This window comes from Triticum aestivum, chromosome 1A (assembly GCF_018294505.1).
Source record: "Triticum aestivum cultivar Chinese Spring chromosome 1A, IWGSC CS RefSeq v2.1, whole genome shotgun sequence".
In the NCBI taxonomy this organism is placed as follows: Eukaryota; Viridiplantae; Streptophyta; class Magnoliopsida; order Poales; family Poaceae; genus Triticum; species Triticum aestivum.
The window spans coordinates 282,854,420-282,868,767 of NC_057794.1; positions in this window are offsets into that span (position 1 = coordinate 282,854,420).

A 14,348-nucleotide genomic window follows, 5' to 3' on the forward strand; every position below is an offset into this window, starting at 1 on the left:
ACAGACTCCAATAATGCAGCCAAATACGAGGCCTTATTACATGGCCTCCGGATGGCTGTCTCCATGGGCATACAACGCCTAGAAGTACGCAGGGTCTCGAACCTTGCAATATCTCAAATAAACGGAGATTTCGACGCTAAAGATCTGAAGATGGGAGCGTATCGTAACACAGTCATCAAAATGTTGGACCGGTTTGAAGGACTCGAGTTCCATCACGTGGCTTGAGAAAGTAATCAAGTGGCAGACATTCTTGCTCGTATCGGCGCTAAGCGCGAATCCGTCCAACCCGATATTTTCCTGGAAAGGCTCTTTAAGACATCCGTGGTGTGGCAGGGGAAAATGGCAACACAAGTCCGGAATCAAACATAATCCAAGATCCCGGAAACACCGACGTAGTCGGGGGCTCAGCCATCGAAATAACACCATCGGTGCATCTCATCATGGCCGTCATTACCCCATGGACCAAACCCTTCCTGGCCTACCTCAATAGGAAAGAGCTTCCTGAGGACCAGAATGAGGCCCGCTGCATTGTCCGACGTTCAAAAGCCTACAAGGTTCATGATGGAGAGCTCTACAAGAAAAGCGCCACCAGAGTCCTTCAATGATGTATATCCGAGGAAGAGGGGCGACAACTCTTGGCTGAAATCCATGCCGGACTCGGCGGTCACCACGCCGCAGCTCGGGCCCTTGTTAGCAAGGCCTTCCGTACAGGGTTTTATTGGCCGATGGCCCGAGCAGATGCACAGGACCTTGTCCAACGTTGCATCGGATGCCAACTCTTTGCCAATCAAAGCCATATGCCCCCCACCGCCTTACAAACAATCCCCATCACTTGGCCTTTTGCGGTCTGGGGACTCGATATGGTTGGATCCCTTAAATGGGGGAAGCCATAAGAAAAAATATCTACTGGTTATGGTGGACAAATTCACTAAGTGGATAGTGGCTAAGCCGGTCAGAACGGCCGAATCCGGCCCGGTGATAGACTTCATATCCGGTGTTGTACACTGTTATGGTGTCCCACACAGGATCATCACTGACAACGGCTCCGGTTTCACAGCCACAAGGTAAAAACTTGGTGTACTAATCTCGGTATTAAACTCGATTACGCCTCCGTCTACCACCCACAAACCAACGGTCAAGTCGAACGAGCCAACGGTCTCATTATGAGCGGCATCAAGCCCAAACTAGTGCGGTCCTTGAAAGAATCAGACAAGCACTGGGTTGAGGAGCTCGACTCCGTACTCTGGGGGCTGCGGACCACACCCAACCGCACTACCGGATACACACCTTTCTTCATGGTGTATGGCGCAGAGGCCGTATTGCCCTGTGATATTATTCACGACTCACCTCGAGTGCGTATGTATGAAGAGAGAGAAGCCGAGCTTGATCGGTAGGATGGCCTAGATTCCCTGGAGGAGGAACATGATGTCGCAAAAGCCTGTTCAGCATTTTACCAACAACAGGCTCGAAGATATCAAAGCAGAGAAGTATAGGCCAAGACTTACAATGTTGGCGAACTCGTTCTACGCCTGCCGGAGAAGAAAAAGGACAAACTCAAGCCCAAATGGGAGGGTCCCTTCATAATTGACGAAGTCCTCACCGGAGGGGCGTACCGTCTACGTGATGCATCAGACAATCGCCTCGAGCTGAACCCCTGGAACGCGGCCAGACTCCAAAGATTCTATGCCTAGCACCAAACCTCGTGTCCGTCTCCTCCTCCCGTGTAACTTCCATTATTTTTTCTCTCTTTTTCGATTATTTTCTTCTTTCTTGCTTGAAAGCTTCTGTACAGCTAGACCGCACAACATCGACACATACATCTTTAAACATGTGTGTTACTTGTACCCGGGGCCTTCTCGGATAGAAGTTCTTGTCATTCCTTGAGCATTAAGCTCCTTACATGTGAGCTTTTCCATATGTACCTTTTCTTCGCCACTATATGCATCGATATGACTTAAGTTTTGGCCAAGCTGGGTTGCCTGGCTCTTGTGCTTATGCCCTACGTTCCCGTTTTTTCGGCTAGTCATAAAGGGAGCACCTCTGTGATTGTTACTGCCGGGTCATCCGGATGTGTACCTCAGACTGGGTGAAGCCAAAAGCTAGCATTCTTAAGGGAATATTCGGCCGTTGAATTAAAGATGTTTTCCAAACTCACTCCATTGTGCACCCCCAGAAGTTATACAAACTGTGGTGCTCGCATCACAATTCGGACATGTACATTAAATGCATGCACACCCAGGGAAAGGAACCCTTAACGGATCTATTCTCTCTGGAATATGTTTCTTACGATATCAATGTAATATAACATAGCTAGCCGGATACAACTTGTCTGTTCAAGCAACTATGACCCCTACGCCTAGTTTTCCAAGCATACCCCGGCCTATTCGGCCGCGATGGTATTCGGAAACACTCCGCACCTTAGAGTCCGGAGGTTGAAGCGAAAATGTCTGCCATGACAAATGATATACAATTCAGCTAGATGAGGAAAGTACACAGTCATTTGGACTCGAACACCTCTTACTCTACACCTTCCAACAGGCAGTCTAACTTACAATCCTGTTGGGAATATTTGGCGGCCACCTCTACTTGGTCATACACTATACTAACGGGAATTTCTTCCCCATTCGGCCCTACCAGCCCGACACGAGCCATGTCATTAGGATCCAGCTTGCTATAGCGCGTCTTCACCATGGCCCAGGCCTCTCGCGCACCCTCTCGGTAGGCAGATATCTTCCACAGCCGGATACGCCGCTGCGCTCCCTTGAACAGCTCTACCAGCTTCTCCATGCTTCCAGGAGGCGAGTCGGATGGCCATAAAGCCTTGGCTACACTCCGCATAGCCTGCCGAGCTTGCTCGTGCAACTGCGACAGCTCTTGCAGAAGATCATTTGATGATCCGGACACCTCCTCTTCGGGGCGGTTCGTCAACACACCTGCAATTACAGCTATATCAGATACCGCTACCCCCAAACTGTTATAAGATAAAAGCGGCCACATACTGAATATGCCGCCTTGGAGCTTCTTGTTCTCCTTCACAGAGTCAGCTAGCTGCACTCACACATCTTTCAGTTCTTAGCCTAGGTTGATGTTCGAATCCTGGAGTTTCTTTTTCTCTTCAATGACCTTTGTCAATACACGCTCGCCCGCTTCTAGTAGCTTTTTGGCTCCGTGTTCTTCGGTTCGAGCAGCGTCCAGCTGCTCTCGTACTTGGTCTAAATGACCCAACACAAAGATCAAAATCCAGATTCACACTATTGGTGTAGCCTTATGAATTTTCGATGGAGGAAAATATTACCTGGAGATGCCTTGTATTTCTCCAGTTCGGCGTTAGCAGCAAGCAGCTGGCGCTGACACTTTTCTAGTTCCTGAGCCAACTGGGTATTCTTCTCCATAAGCACCTGGTTGTACATTGATCCTTAAATCAGTTGTTTCAACTCCTTTAAGTCGGGGGCTACTGGCATATGGTTATCATAGTAAGACAAAAGCAAATTTACCTGCACATCTTTCAAATGTTGCTTTGCAGCCCTGCTAATCCCATCTCGAGCAGCCTGGATGTATGCATCGGCTGCGTCGAAGGTGTTAAACGACTCTTCTAAAAATCCAGGATCTTGTAAAATGGCCCGGCAGTGCCGATGATTCATAGCACTCTCCACTTCCGAATTGGTGATGGATACATCATCCGAGTCCTCGGCTGGAGGACAGTTCGGCGTCGCCCCTGCACCAGCCCCCATCTTCACGACAGGATTTGAATCCTGGCTGTGGGAAGTACAACCGCTCGGACCCCCGGATATAGTCTGACGCGCTTTCCTCCTGGCAAATGGAAAACAAGAAGGTCATGGTTGGACGTGATTGCTCAGGGGCAGGTTGGCGAATTCATACCTCTTTGATTAAAGCACGACTGTGTCTTCATTTGTTTCCTCTTGGAAGGATTGTCCGGCACGGGAGCCGATCTCTTCGAAATCGCCGAACGTCTCCCCTGTGAAGCATGATATAGTGCGATGGGTGAGATGAAATAAGAGCACTCTCTTAGAGAAGGTGTTTCTTAATTATTTACATGAGATGCAGGAAGAAGGCCAGGATAGTCTGCAGTGATGGTCACTTCTGTGCCGTCATAGCTTGTCTGGTAGAACACTCCCCCCACGAGTACCAAGAATATATCCAGATCCTCTTCAAACCCAGGATCTAGTTCCCGGTTGTGGGTCTCCGGCTGTGGGGCAGGACTATGAGTCCTTCGGTGACCTTCCACCAGTGCTGCCATAACAAACATACTTGAAATTTATCAAAAGTAATCCGGAAGGGGAATGAGTAGAATCGAAGGATCGAAGCTTACCCAACTGGGAGGATTGTACATAGAATATCCATCTTTGTGCTTAATGCGAAGAAACTCCTCTTCTTCCCCTTTAAAAAGCTCGACCAATATTTTGGCCAGAGCGGCGGGGGTATCCGGACCCTTCCGGCCATAACGGGAGGCGTCATCTTCTCCATTATAATGCCACATGGGCAGCCCTCTGTACTGTAGTGGCTGAACCCCGCACACTATGAAGATCGCCATTACCTCGATCATTGTAAGTCCGGACTAAGCGAGCGTCTTTATCTTGCTCATAAGCTGGCGAACTTCTGTGCTGTCCTCCTCTTCAAGACTCTGAGGACGTCAACTATGGCGTTTCTTCAGCGGAACGCTGGCAAATTCAAGAAGACCCTTTTGAACTGGGTCGGGAAGGCCATTCTTCAGATGCCTTCCTTGGTGTACCAGACAGATATCCGGTATCAGCGATGCGCCATACTTCGGCTCCGCCAACTTCAAATATTGACCCCTCGTGATTACGCGGGACAAGACAGAACAACTTCCTCCATAGCTCGAAATGAGCCTCGATACCCAGGAATAATTCACATAAAGCGATGTAACCCGCGATGTGCAGAATGGAGGCATGGGTGAAGTTGTGCAACAGGAGGCCATAGTATTCTAGAAGACCTCGGAGGAACGGATGAAGAAATCCAACGCCCCTTAGCATGTAGGGGAGAAACATACTCGCTCTCCCCCAGATGGATTGGGGAAGTCCTCTGCCTGAATCTCATCGTTGAAGGAATCTAGCCCCGCTCAAACAGGAACTAGATCTGCGGGGGAGGAAATCCCTGTGTCTGCAGCTCCATCAATTGACTGTGGGACACTAAACACCTCTCCCACTGGCCTTTCTCTAGGCTGGAATGGATGGAGGAGCTGGGGACGCTAGCCATGCTGGAATGGTTTCTCCCAAGCAGTTTCCAGGGATTTCCTCTGTATGGTGCCGAATGGATCTAGGAGCCGATCTCTTTAACAGGCGCTCTCCCTTGCATGGGCGAGGTGTTACCTGCAAAACTACCCTAACCTTCCGCCTTTCCTTGACACATGGGAGGCGAAGTTATTTAACACTCAGAAGCCGAGGGGAGTAACATGGAATCAATGGCCGAATACATCACTTGGAGATCATTAAAGGAGGAAACCCCCTTTCAATGCTGAAGACAATTTGTGTGCCGAACACCTCGCTATTGAAGACTGGTTCGGGGGCTACTGAGGGAGTCCTGGACTAAGGAGTCCTCAGGCGTCCGGCCTCTTATCCATTGGGCCGGACTGATGGGTTGTGAAGACATGAAGGCCGATGACTGTATCTGAGTCCAGATTGGACTCTCCTTGGCGTGGATGGCAAGCTGGGCGACCGACTATGAAGATTCCTTCCTATGTAACCGACTCTATGTAAACCCTAGATCCCCCCGGTGTCTATATAAACCGGAGGGGTTAGTCCGGAAAGGACATTCATTACCATAGTCATACAGGTTAGACTCCCAGGGTTTAGCCATTATGATCTCATGGTAGATCAACTCTTGTAACACCCATATTCATCAATATCAATCAAGCAGGACGTAGGGTATTACCTCCATAGAGAGGGCCCGAACCTGGGTAAACATTGTGTCCCCTGTCTCCTATTACCATCAATCCTAGGCGCACAGTTCAGGCCCCCCTACCCGAGATCTGCCGGTTTTGACACCGACACCAGGCGCGCCTTCCTATGCGAGGGAGGGAGGCGCCCCAGGTGTAGGAACCAGTCCTGAGGTGGCACCGCTAGAGGCGCCACTCCCCTGAGGCCCTGTGCGGAGTAGCTTCTTCTTCTTCTTCTTGGGGGTGGCCTTCGGAGGGTACGCGCCCTTGCTGTCGGGGTCTTCGATTGCTGCGGCTTGGAAGGCGTGCTCGAGGGAGCACACCGCATCTCTTTCTTCGCAGGGGACTGTGATGATTCCGCCGCTTCCTGGTATCTTGAGGACGTTGTAGCCATGGTGGGTGACTACCATGAATTTGGCTAATGCTGGGTACCTGTGGATGGCGTTGTACGACAGACGGATGCGGGCGATGTCGAAGTCGACGAGTTCAGTGTGGTAGTTGTCGCGCTAACCAACGGTGACACGGAGACAAACTTGCCCTATCGGGGTAGTGGAGCCGTCGGTCACTCCAGAGAAAGGCCTGGTGGGCTGAAGCTGATCGTATGGCACTTGGAGGCTGTCGAACGTCTCGACGGACAGGACACTGAGCCCTGCGCCGCCGTCGATGAGGGTCTTGGTGACTTGGAGATTGCCGATGACAAGTGAACAAAGTATCGGGAGGACGCCGGCAGTCGCCGCGCATTTGAGCTAGTCCGCCGAGCTGAAGGTGATGGCGTACTTGGACCATCTAAGCGGGCACGTGGCCTCGAGCTTGGGAAGGGTTGCATTCACCTCGCGAGATAACTCCTTGAAGATGTGCTAGGAAGCCGGGGCCTGAGCACCACCCAAGATGCAAGCGATGGCGCGCAGCTCCTGGAAGCCCCCAGCCCCCTCGTCCTAATGGTGGTCGTCGTTCCTCCTTGGTGGTTGTGGCAGCAGAGGGAGACCAGGATTTCCTTGAGGACAGTCCTCGCGAGTCTGGTCCCTCCAGGCGCCCTCACGAGGCTAGTCCTGCCAGCGGTCCTCACGAGGCTGGTCACGCCACTCCTGGAGGGGGCCGCGGTCGTCCCAATGTCCTCCGTCTTGTCCACTTCCTCGGCCTTAGCCCTGGTCATTGCGCTCGGGGCGTCGACCGAAGCGTCCATCTCGAATGGCTCTGAGCTCTTGACAATCATTGGTGTTGTGGCTGCGCACGTTGTGGAAGACGCAGAACGTACAGCTTCCCTTGGACGACTCGCGGAGGTCCCGGACGCGCTTTGTGTCTGGCTCTGCCGCGAGTACAGCCACTCCCTTGCAGTTCACGTCCTTGACCTTGGCCTTCTTCTCCTCTGGATCTATAGCAGGGAGCTCGCGGAGGGAGAGACGCCCCTCCTCAGCTCTTGCGCACTTGGTTGCTATGTTGAACAGCTCCAGAGTCGTGCATAGCTCCTCATGGATGGAGAGCTCTTCTTTCATCTTGATGTCACGGGCGCCATCGGAAAACGCTAAGATGATGGCCTCGTCCGTCACCTTGGGGATCTTGAGACGCACGCTGTTGAAGCGCTGGATGTACTTCTGCAGGGTCTCTCCCGGCTGTTGCTTGATGCGGCGCAAGTCACCTGCGGCCGGAGGGCGGTCGTGAGTGCCCGGGAAGTTGGTGACGAAGCGGTCGCGCATCTCACCCCAGGAGGAGATTGAGCCTGGAGGTAGGTTCAGGAGCCACGAGCGAGCGCCATCCTTGAGAGCCATGCGAAACCAGTTCGCCATGACCTTCTCATCACCATTGGCGGCCTCAATGCTCAGCTCGTAAAGTTGCAGGAACTCTGCGGGGTTGGGGGTGCCATCGTAGCGAGGAGACAGGTCTGACTTGAACTTGCCTGGCCAGACGACGCTATGCAGCTCGGGAACAAGTGCGCGGCAACCCGCGGTGGCCACGGGGTTTCTCTGTAGGGGCGGAGCCTGCCCTTGATGCCCGTGCACCGCCGCCACAGGCGGCACATAGTCTTGTCATGGCGCCGAGAGCGCTGGGGCGTTTTCTTGCGGCCGGGGAACCTCCTGGCAGCTTCCTTCTTCGTGCACGGGCACACGGCGCAATGGATCACGCCGTGGGACCGCGTGTCTTGGGGCGAGGACACCGTCTAGACACGGAGGAGGTGGTGGTGCTACGTGAGCTGCATGCCTCGGCGCGAGGGCGCCATCTTGATGCAGAGGCGGCAGAGGCGCTCTGTGAGCTACATCACCCGCGACTGGAGGTGGGTGAGGCAGCGAGAGGGATGGCGCAGGGGAGCCCCCAGTGGCACTGACGAGCTCGGTGATGTGGTCCAACCAGTCCTCGTAGAGGTCGTCGACCGAGCGGTAACACAGGAGCTCGCGTGCCATGAGTAGCACAGCCTGCGCGTCCGTGGGTGCGGCGAGCGTGAGACGATGAGCCGGCCAGAGTCAGCGACGGTGTGGCGGTGTGGCCGTTCCGCCGCAAGGAAAGGTGTAGTGATGACGCCTGCTGCTCGTTTGTTCCCGGGTCGGTAGCGGTGTTGGCAACAGGAGACAAAGAACGACGGGGAGGCCCACCGACAGGGGCTGTTTGAGCGACACGGGCGGCGAGGGCGGCCCGGCGCTCGGCGCGCGTCCGACATGGATGTGGTGGAGTGATGGGACGCGGATCATCGGAAGGGAAGCTTCAGCGCACCCCTACCCAGCGTGCCAAATGTCGGATTTCGGGTTCTGGCAAAACCCTTGAGGTTCGAACACTAGGGTGCGCACAAAGATCTCTCCTCCCTCTAACCCACGCCCTCGCCGCAACCTCTAGGCTTAGCACCTCGAACTCAGATGACAAAGGGACACAAGATTTATACTGGTTCGGGCCACCGATGTGGTGTAATACCCTACTACAGTGTGGTGTGCTGGATTGCCTCTTGGGCTGAGGATGAACAGTTACAAGGGAAGAACAGCCTCCTGAGGAGAGGTGTTCTTGTGCTTGGTGAGTGTGGTGGCCTTGGTGGAATGGATCTGGTCCCAGATCCTCTCTCCCTACTGTGGTGGCTAGTCCTATATATAGAGGCATGGGTCCTCTTCCCAAATATTAGGCGGGAAGGGATCCCACAACGGCCAATTTGAAGGGGGACAGCTAGGACAAGCTATCCTGACAAAAGATGGTCTTCGCCTACCAAAGGCTCTGGTGGTGACGCCTTCCTAGGCTCCCCGGTGACCTCCATCCTGTCGTCCTGCTGGTCTTGGTCTCGTTGCACCGATATGGAAACCTTTGCTTGATGCCTTGGGACTGCATGCGTGCGCATGCCTCTTTAGCACCAAAGAGGAAACGAGGACACTGCGCACGCTGGCACCCGCATGGTGCCCGCCTGGCCTTGGTCGTCATGGCTTGCGTCACAGGAACCTCGCGAGGTGCCCCTTGCCTTGATCTCTTCGCCCCTCGCGAGCCAGCCTGGTGAGGCCACCCCCGAGGAGGTCTTGCATCGTCCGCCTCGCGAGGCTTGGCCCCTCACGAGGGTCTTGAGTGTTTGCTGGTGAAGATGGGCCGTACAGGGCCGCTGGTGGAGCCACACCGTGGGCCGCAAGCAGGCAAGTCTGGGGACCCACGTTCCCAGGACGCCGACACCTACCTTGGTTGCTCCCAAACCCCAGGAGCCGTTGTTCCTATACTTGGCAGCGACCAACCAAGCGGTCAGTGCGGCCTTGGTAGCACAGAGAGAAGTGGATGAGGCAGAAAGTGAGCAGAGATTGGCAGAGTCAGAGAAGGATCAGGACAGCGATGAGCACGGCCAAAAGAGCAACCCCAAGGACGCGGCAAGCAAGAAAGTGGTGCAACACCTAGTGTACTTCATCAGCTCCTTGTTACAGGGGGCTAGGCCGAGGTACTCTGGCGTGCAGAAGTTGATCTTCGGTCTCATCATGGCCTCAAGGAAACTTCGCCGCTACTTCCAAGCCCATGAGATCACGGTTGTTACTCGTTTTCCGTTGCAAAGGATACTCCGAAACCCTGAGGCTACCGGCAGAACAGTGGAGTGGGATTTGGAGTTATCCAGCTTTGGTTTGAAGTTTGAGAGCACATCGACTATTCAGAGCAGGGCGTTGGCCGAGTTTATTGCAGAATGGATGCCAATCCCTGATGAGGAGGTGATAGAGACGGTTATCCCCAGCAAGGAATCGCCCCAAGAATGGATTATGTATTTTGATGGTGCTTTTTCCCTACAAGGTGCAGGAGTTGGCGTGCTTCTTGTCGCCCCCTCTGGGGAGCACTTGAAGTACGCTGTCCAAATGCATTTTTCCTGGGAAGAAGCAACCAACAATACAACTGAGTATGAAGGGCTGCTTGCCAGGCTCAGTATTGCAGCCAAATTGGGAATTAAGAAGCTGACCATTTGAGGAGATTCACAGCTTGTGGTGAGACAAGTCAACAAGGATTATCAAAGTCCATTGATGGAGGCATACATCGAGGAAGTGAGGAGATTGGAGGACTGCTTTGACGGATTACAAACAGCGCACGTACCCCGTGCGAAAAACAGCATAGCTAATCATCTGTCAAAGTGTGTTGCGCGGAAGCTTCCTGTGGAACCAGGAACTTTTGTTCTCCATCTCACTCGACCCTCCGTATCCCCAATAACAATGGCCCCGAAGAGGAAAACGTTGGACACCGGAAAGCCTCTCCCGGTAGAGTCGTCCGCTCCAGGAAGATTCCCTGCCAGAAACAACTCCTCACCGCATTCCGGACCACCCCCTCCAGCCGGGCCTATGGACCCCATGAATGAGGCTGGTGCTCCCGCAGCAAAGGAGGTGCCGATAGTCCTTGTTGCTAAGCCCTAGGCTCCCACTTGGGCAAGGCACATTGTCCACTTTCTCAAAACCAGAGAGCTTTCTGGCGACCAAGATGAAGCTCAGAGAGTAACTCAGAGGGCCAATATGTATCAGTTTGACGGTGAGACTCTATACATAAGGAGGCCCAACGGTGTGAAATTGAGGTGTGTCTGTCGAGAAGAAGGAAAGGAACCGCTGGCTGAGATTCACAGAGGAATGTGTGGCTCCCACATTGGATCAAGGGCATTAGTCGGGAAAGCATTCCGGTAAGGATTCTATTGGCCCATAACCCTCCAAGATGCAGTCGAGCTAGTCATGACACGACATGTGAATCATGTCAATTCCATTCCAAGAAAACACACCTGCCTGCCCAAGCTCTTCAAAAAATCCCTCTATCATGGCCATTTTCGGTCTGGGGGCTTGATATCCTCGGCCCCTTCCCCCGAGCAATCGAGGGCTTTAAATTCTTATTCGTTGCCATCGACAAGTTTACAAAGTGGTCGGAAGTGACTGCCGTGAGAAAGGTAGCTGCTCAGTTAGCTATCAAGCTCATGAAAGAATTGGTGTGTCGTTTTTGAGTTTCGGCAAGGATCATCATCGACAACGGCACCCAGTTCACGAGCCACGCCTTCATGCAATATGTTCATGCCCTCAGATGCAAGATCTCATTCGCCTCTGTGGCACACCACCGGAGCAATGGACAAGCTGAGAGGGCGAACGCTGAAGTGCTACGTGGACTCAAGACAAGAACTTTTGATACGCAGCAGAAGCACGACAGGCGGTGGATCGAGGAGCTGCCGATAGTTCCCTGGTCTCTCAGAATGACACCAAATGGAGCTACTGGGCAGACTCCCTTCTCCCTGGTATATGGGGCAGAAGTAGTTATCCTCATGGAACTCATTTACGGGTCACCTCGAGTGCTTGCCTATGATGAAATAGCGCAAGATCAGCACCGGCGTGACAACACTGTGCTACTCGAGGAGAACCGTCTCCAGGCTGCTACGCGTGCCGCACGCTACCAACAAGCCATGCATCGCTATCATAGCCGCAGGGCTCACGCCTGGTGTTTTGAGGAAGGTGACCTTCTCCTTAGGCGCGTTCAGTCCGCTAAGGATACACACAAGTTGTCACCGAAGTGGGAAGGCCCTTACCGGGTAGTACGAGTCACCAAAGCTTGCGCAGTCCATCTGGAGACCGGAGATGGCACTCAGTTGCAAAACTCATGGAATATTGAGCATCTCCGCAAGTTCTACCCGTAAGGCACAACTGTTGGGCCCTGCCCGGTAGCCACCCTTTTGTACAGGCCTTGCCTTAGCTGCATGTAACCCGGTGATCTCTGTCGCACTGTCCGACACTCGTCTGCTCTTTGTGCCACGCGTCACCCCCCTGTCGAACCAGCAAGGGACCTCCTGGTCCCATAGGTGGCCGTGGTTTCCCGCGACAGACAAGTTCAAGGGGTTGACTATGATGAGACCTTCTCACCCGTAGTGATGCTTAAGTCAGTCCGAATCATGTTAGCAATTGCCGCGTTTTATAATTATGAAATCTGGCAAATGGACGTCAAAACTGCCTTCCTTAAATGGATTTCTTAAAGAAGAGTTGTATATTATGCAACCAGAAGGTTTTGTTGATCCTAAAGGTACTAAAAAAGTGTGCAAGGTCCAGTGATCCATCTATGGACTGGTGCAAGCATCTCAGAGTTGGAATATACGCTTTGACGAGGTGATCAAAGCATATGGTTTTATAAAGACTTATGGTGAAGCCTATATTTACAAGAAAGTGAGTAGGAGCTTTGTAGCATTTCTGATATTATATGTGGATGAGATATTGCTGATTGGAAATGATATAGAATTTCTGGATAGCATAAAAGGATACTTGAATAAGAATTTTTCATTGAAATACCTCGATGAAGCTGCTTACATATTGGTCATCAAGATCTATAGAGATAGATCAAGATGCTTGATAAGATTTTCAATGAGTACATACCTTGACAAGATTTTGAAGGAGTTCAAAATGGATCAGTCAAAGGAGTTCTAGCCTGTAGTGTAAGGTGTGAAGTTGAGTAAGACTCAAAGCCCAACCATAGCAGAAGATAGAGAGAGAATGAAAGTCATTCCCTATGCCTCAGTCATAGGTTCTATAAAGTATGTCATACTGTGTACCAGACCTATTGTGTACCTTGCCATGAGTTTGGCAACGGGGTACAATAGTGATCCACGAGTAGATCACTGGACATCGGTCAAAAATAACCTTAGTTACCTAAGAGGACTAAGGAAATATTTCTCAGTTATGGAGGTGATAACGAGTTCGTCGTAAAGAGTTACGTCGATGCAAGTTTTGACACCGATTCGCGTGACTTTGAGTCTCAATCTGGATACATATTGAAAGTGGGAGCAATTATCTAGAGTAGCTCCATGCAGAGCATTGTAGACATAGAAATTTGCAAAATACATACGGATCTGAATGTGTCAGACCCGTTGACTAAACTTCTCTCACAGGAAAAACATGATCACACCTTAGTACTCTTTGGGTGTTAATCACATGGCGATGTGAACTAGATTATTGACTCTAGTAAAATCTCTGGGTATTGGTCACATGGCTATGTGAACTATGGGTGTTAATCACATGACGATGTGAACTAGATTATTGACTCTAGTGCAAGTGGGAGAATGATACATCTCCAACGTATCTACAATTTTTTATTGTTCCATGCTATTATATTATCAATCTTGGATGTTTTATATGCATTTATATGCTATTTTATATGATTTTTGGGACTAACCTATTAACCTAGAGCCCAGTGCCAATTTCTGTTTTTCCTTGTTTTTTTAGTTTTGCAGAAAAGGAATATCAAACGGAGTCCAATTAACTTGGAAATTTACGGTGATTTTTTATGGACTAGAAGAAGCCCCTGAAGTAAAAGAGTTGGGATAGAAGAGCCACAAGGCCTCCACAAGGGTGGAGGGCACCCCCACCCCTTAGGGCGTGCCCTCCGACCTTGTGGGCTCCTCCTGCACCCTCTAGACTTGTTCTCAACGCCAATAATTCCTATAAATACCAAAACCCCTAGAAATAGACCTAGATCAGGAGTTCCACCACTGCAAGCCTCTGTAGCCACCAAAAACCAATCGGGGCCCTGTTCCGGCACCCTGCTAGAGGGGGGAATCATCACCGGTGACCATCTTCATCATCTCGGTGCTCTCCATGATGAGGAGGGAGTAGTTCACCCTCGAGGCTGAGGGTATGTACTAGTAGCTATATGTTTGATCTCTCTCTCTCTCTCTCTCGTGTTCTTGATTTGGCACGATCTTGATGTACCGTTTGCTTTGCTATTATAGTTGGATCTTATGATGTTTCTCCTCCTCTACATTCTCGTAATGGATTGAGTTTTCCCTCAGAAGTTATCTTATCGATTTGAGTCTTTAAGGATTTGAGAACACTTGATGTATGTCTTGCATGTGCTTATATGTGGTGACAATGGGATATTCACGTGATCTACTTGATGTATGTTTTGGTGATCAACTTGCGGGTTCTGTGACCTTGTGACCTTATGCATAGGGGTTGGCACACGTTTTCGTCTTGACTCTCCGGAAGAAACTTTGGGGCAC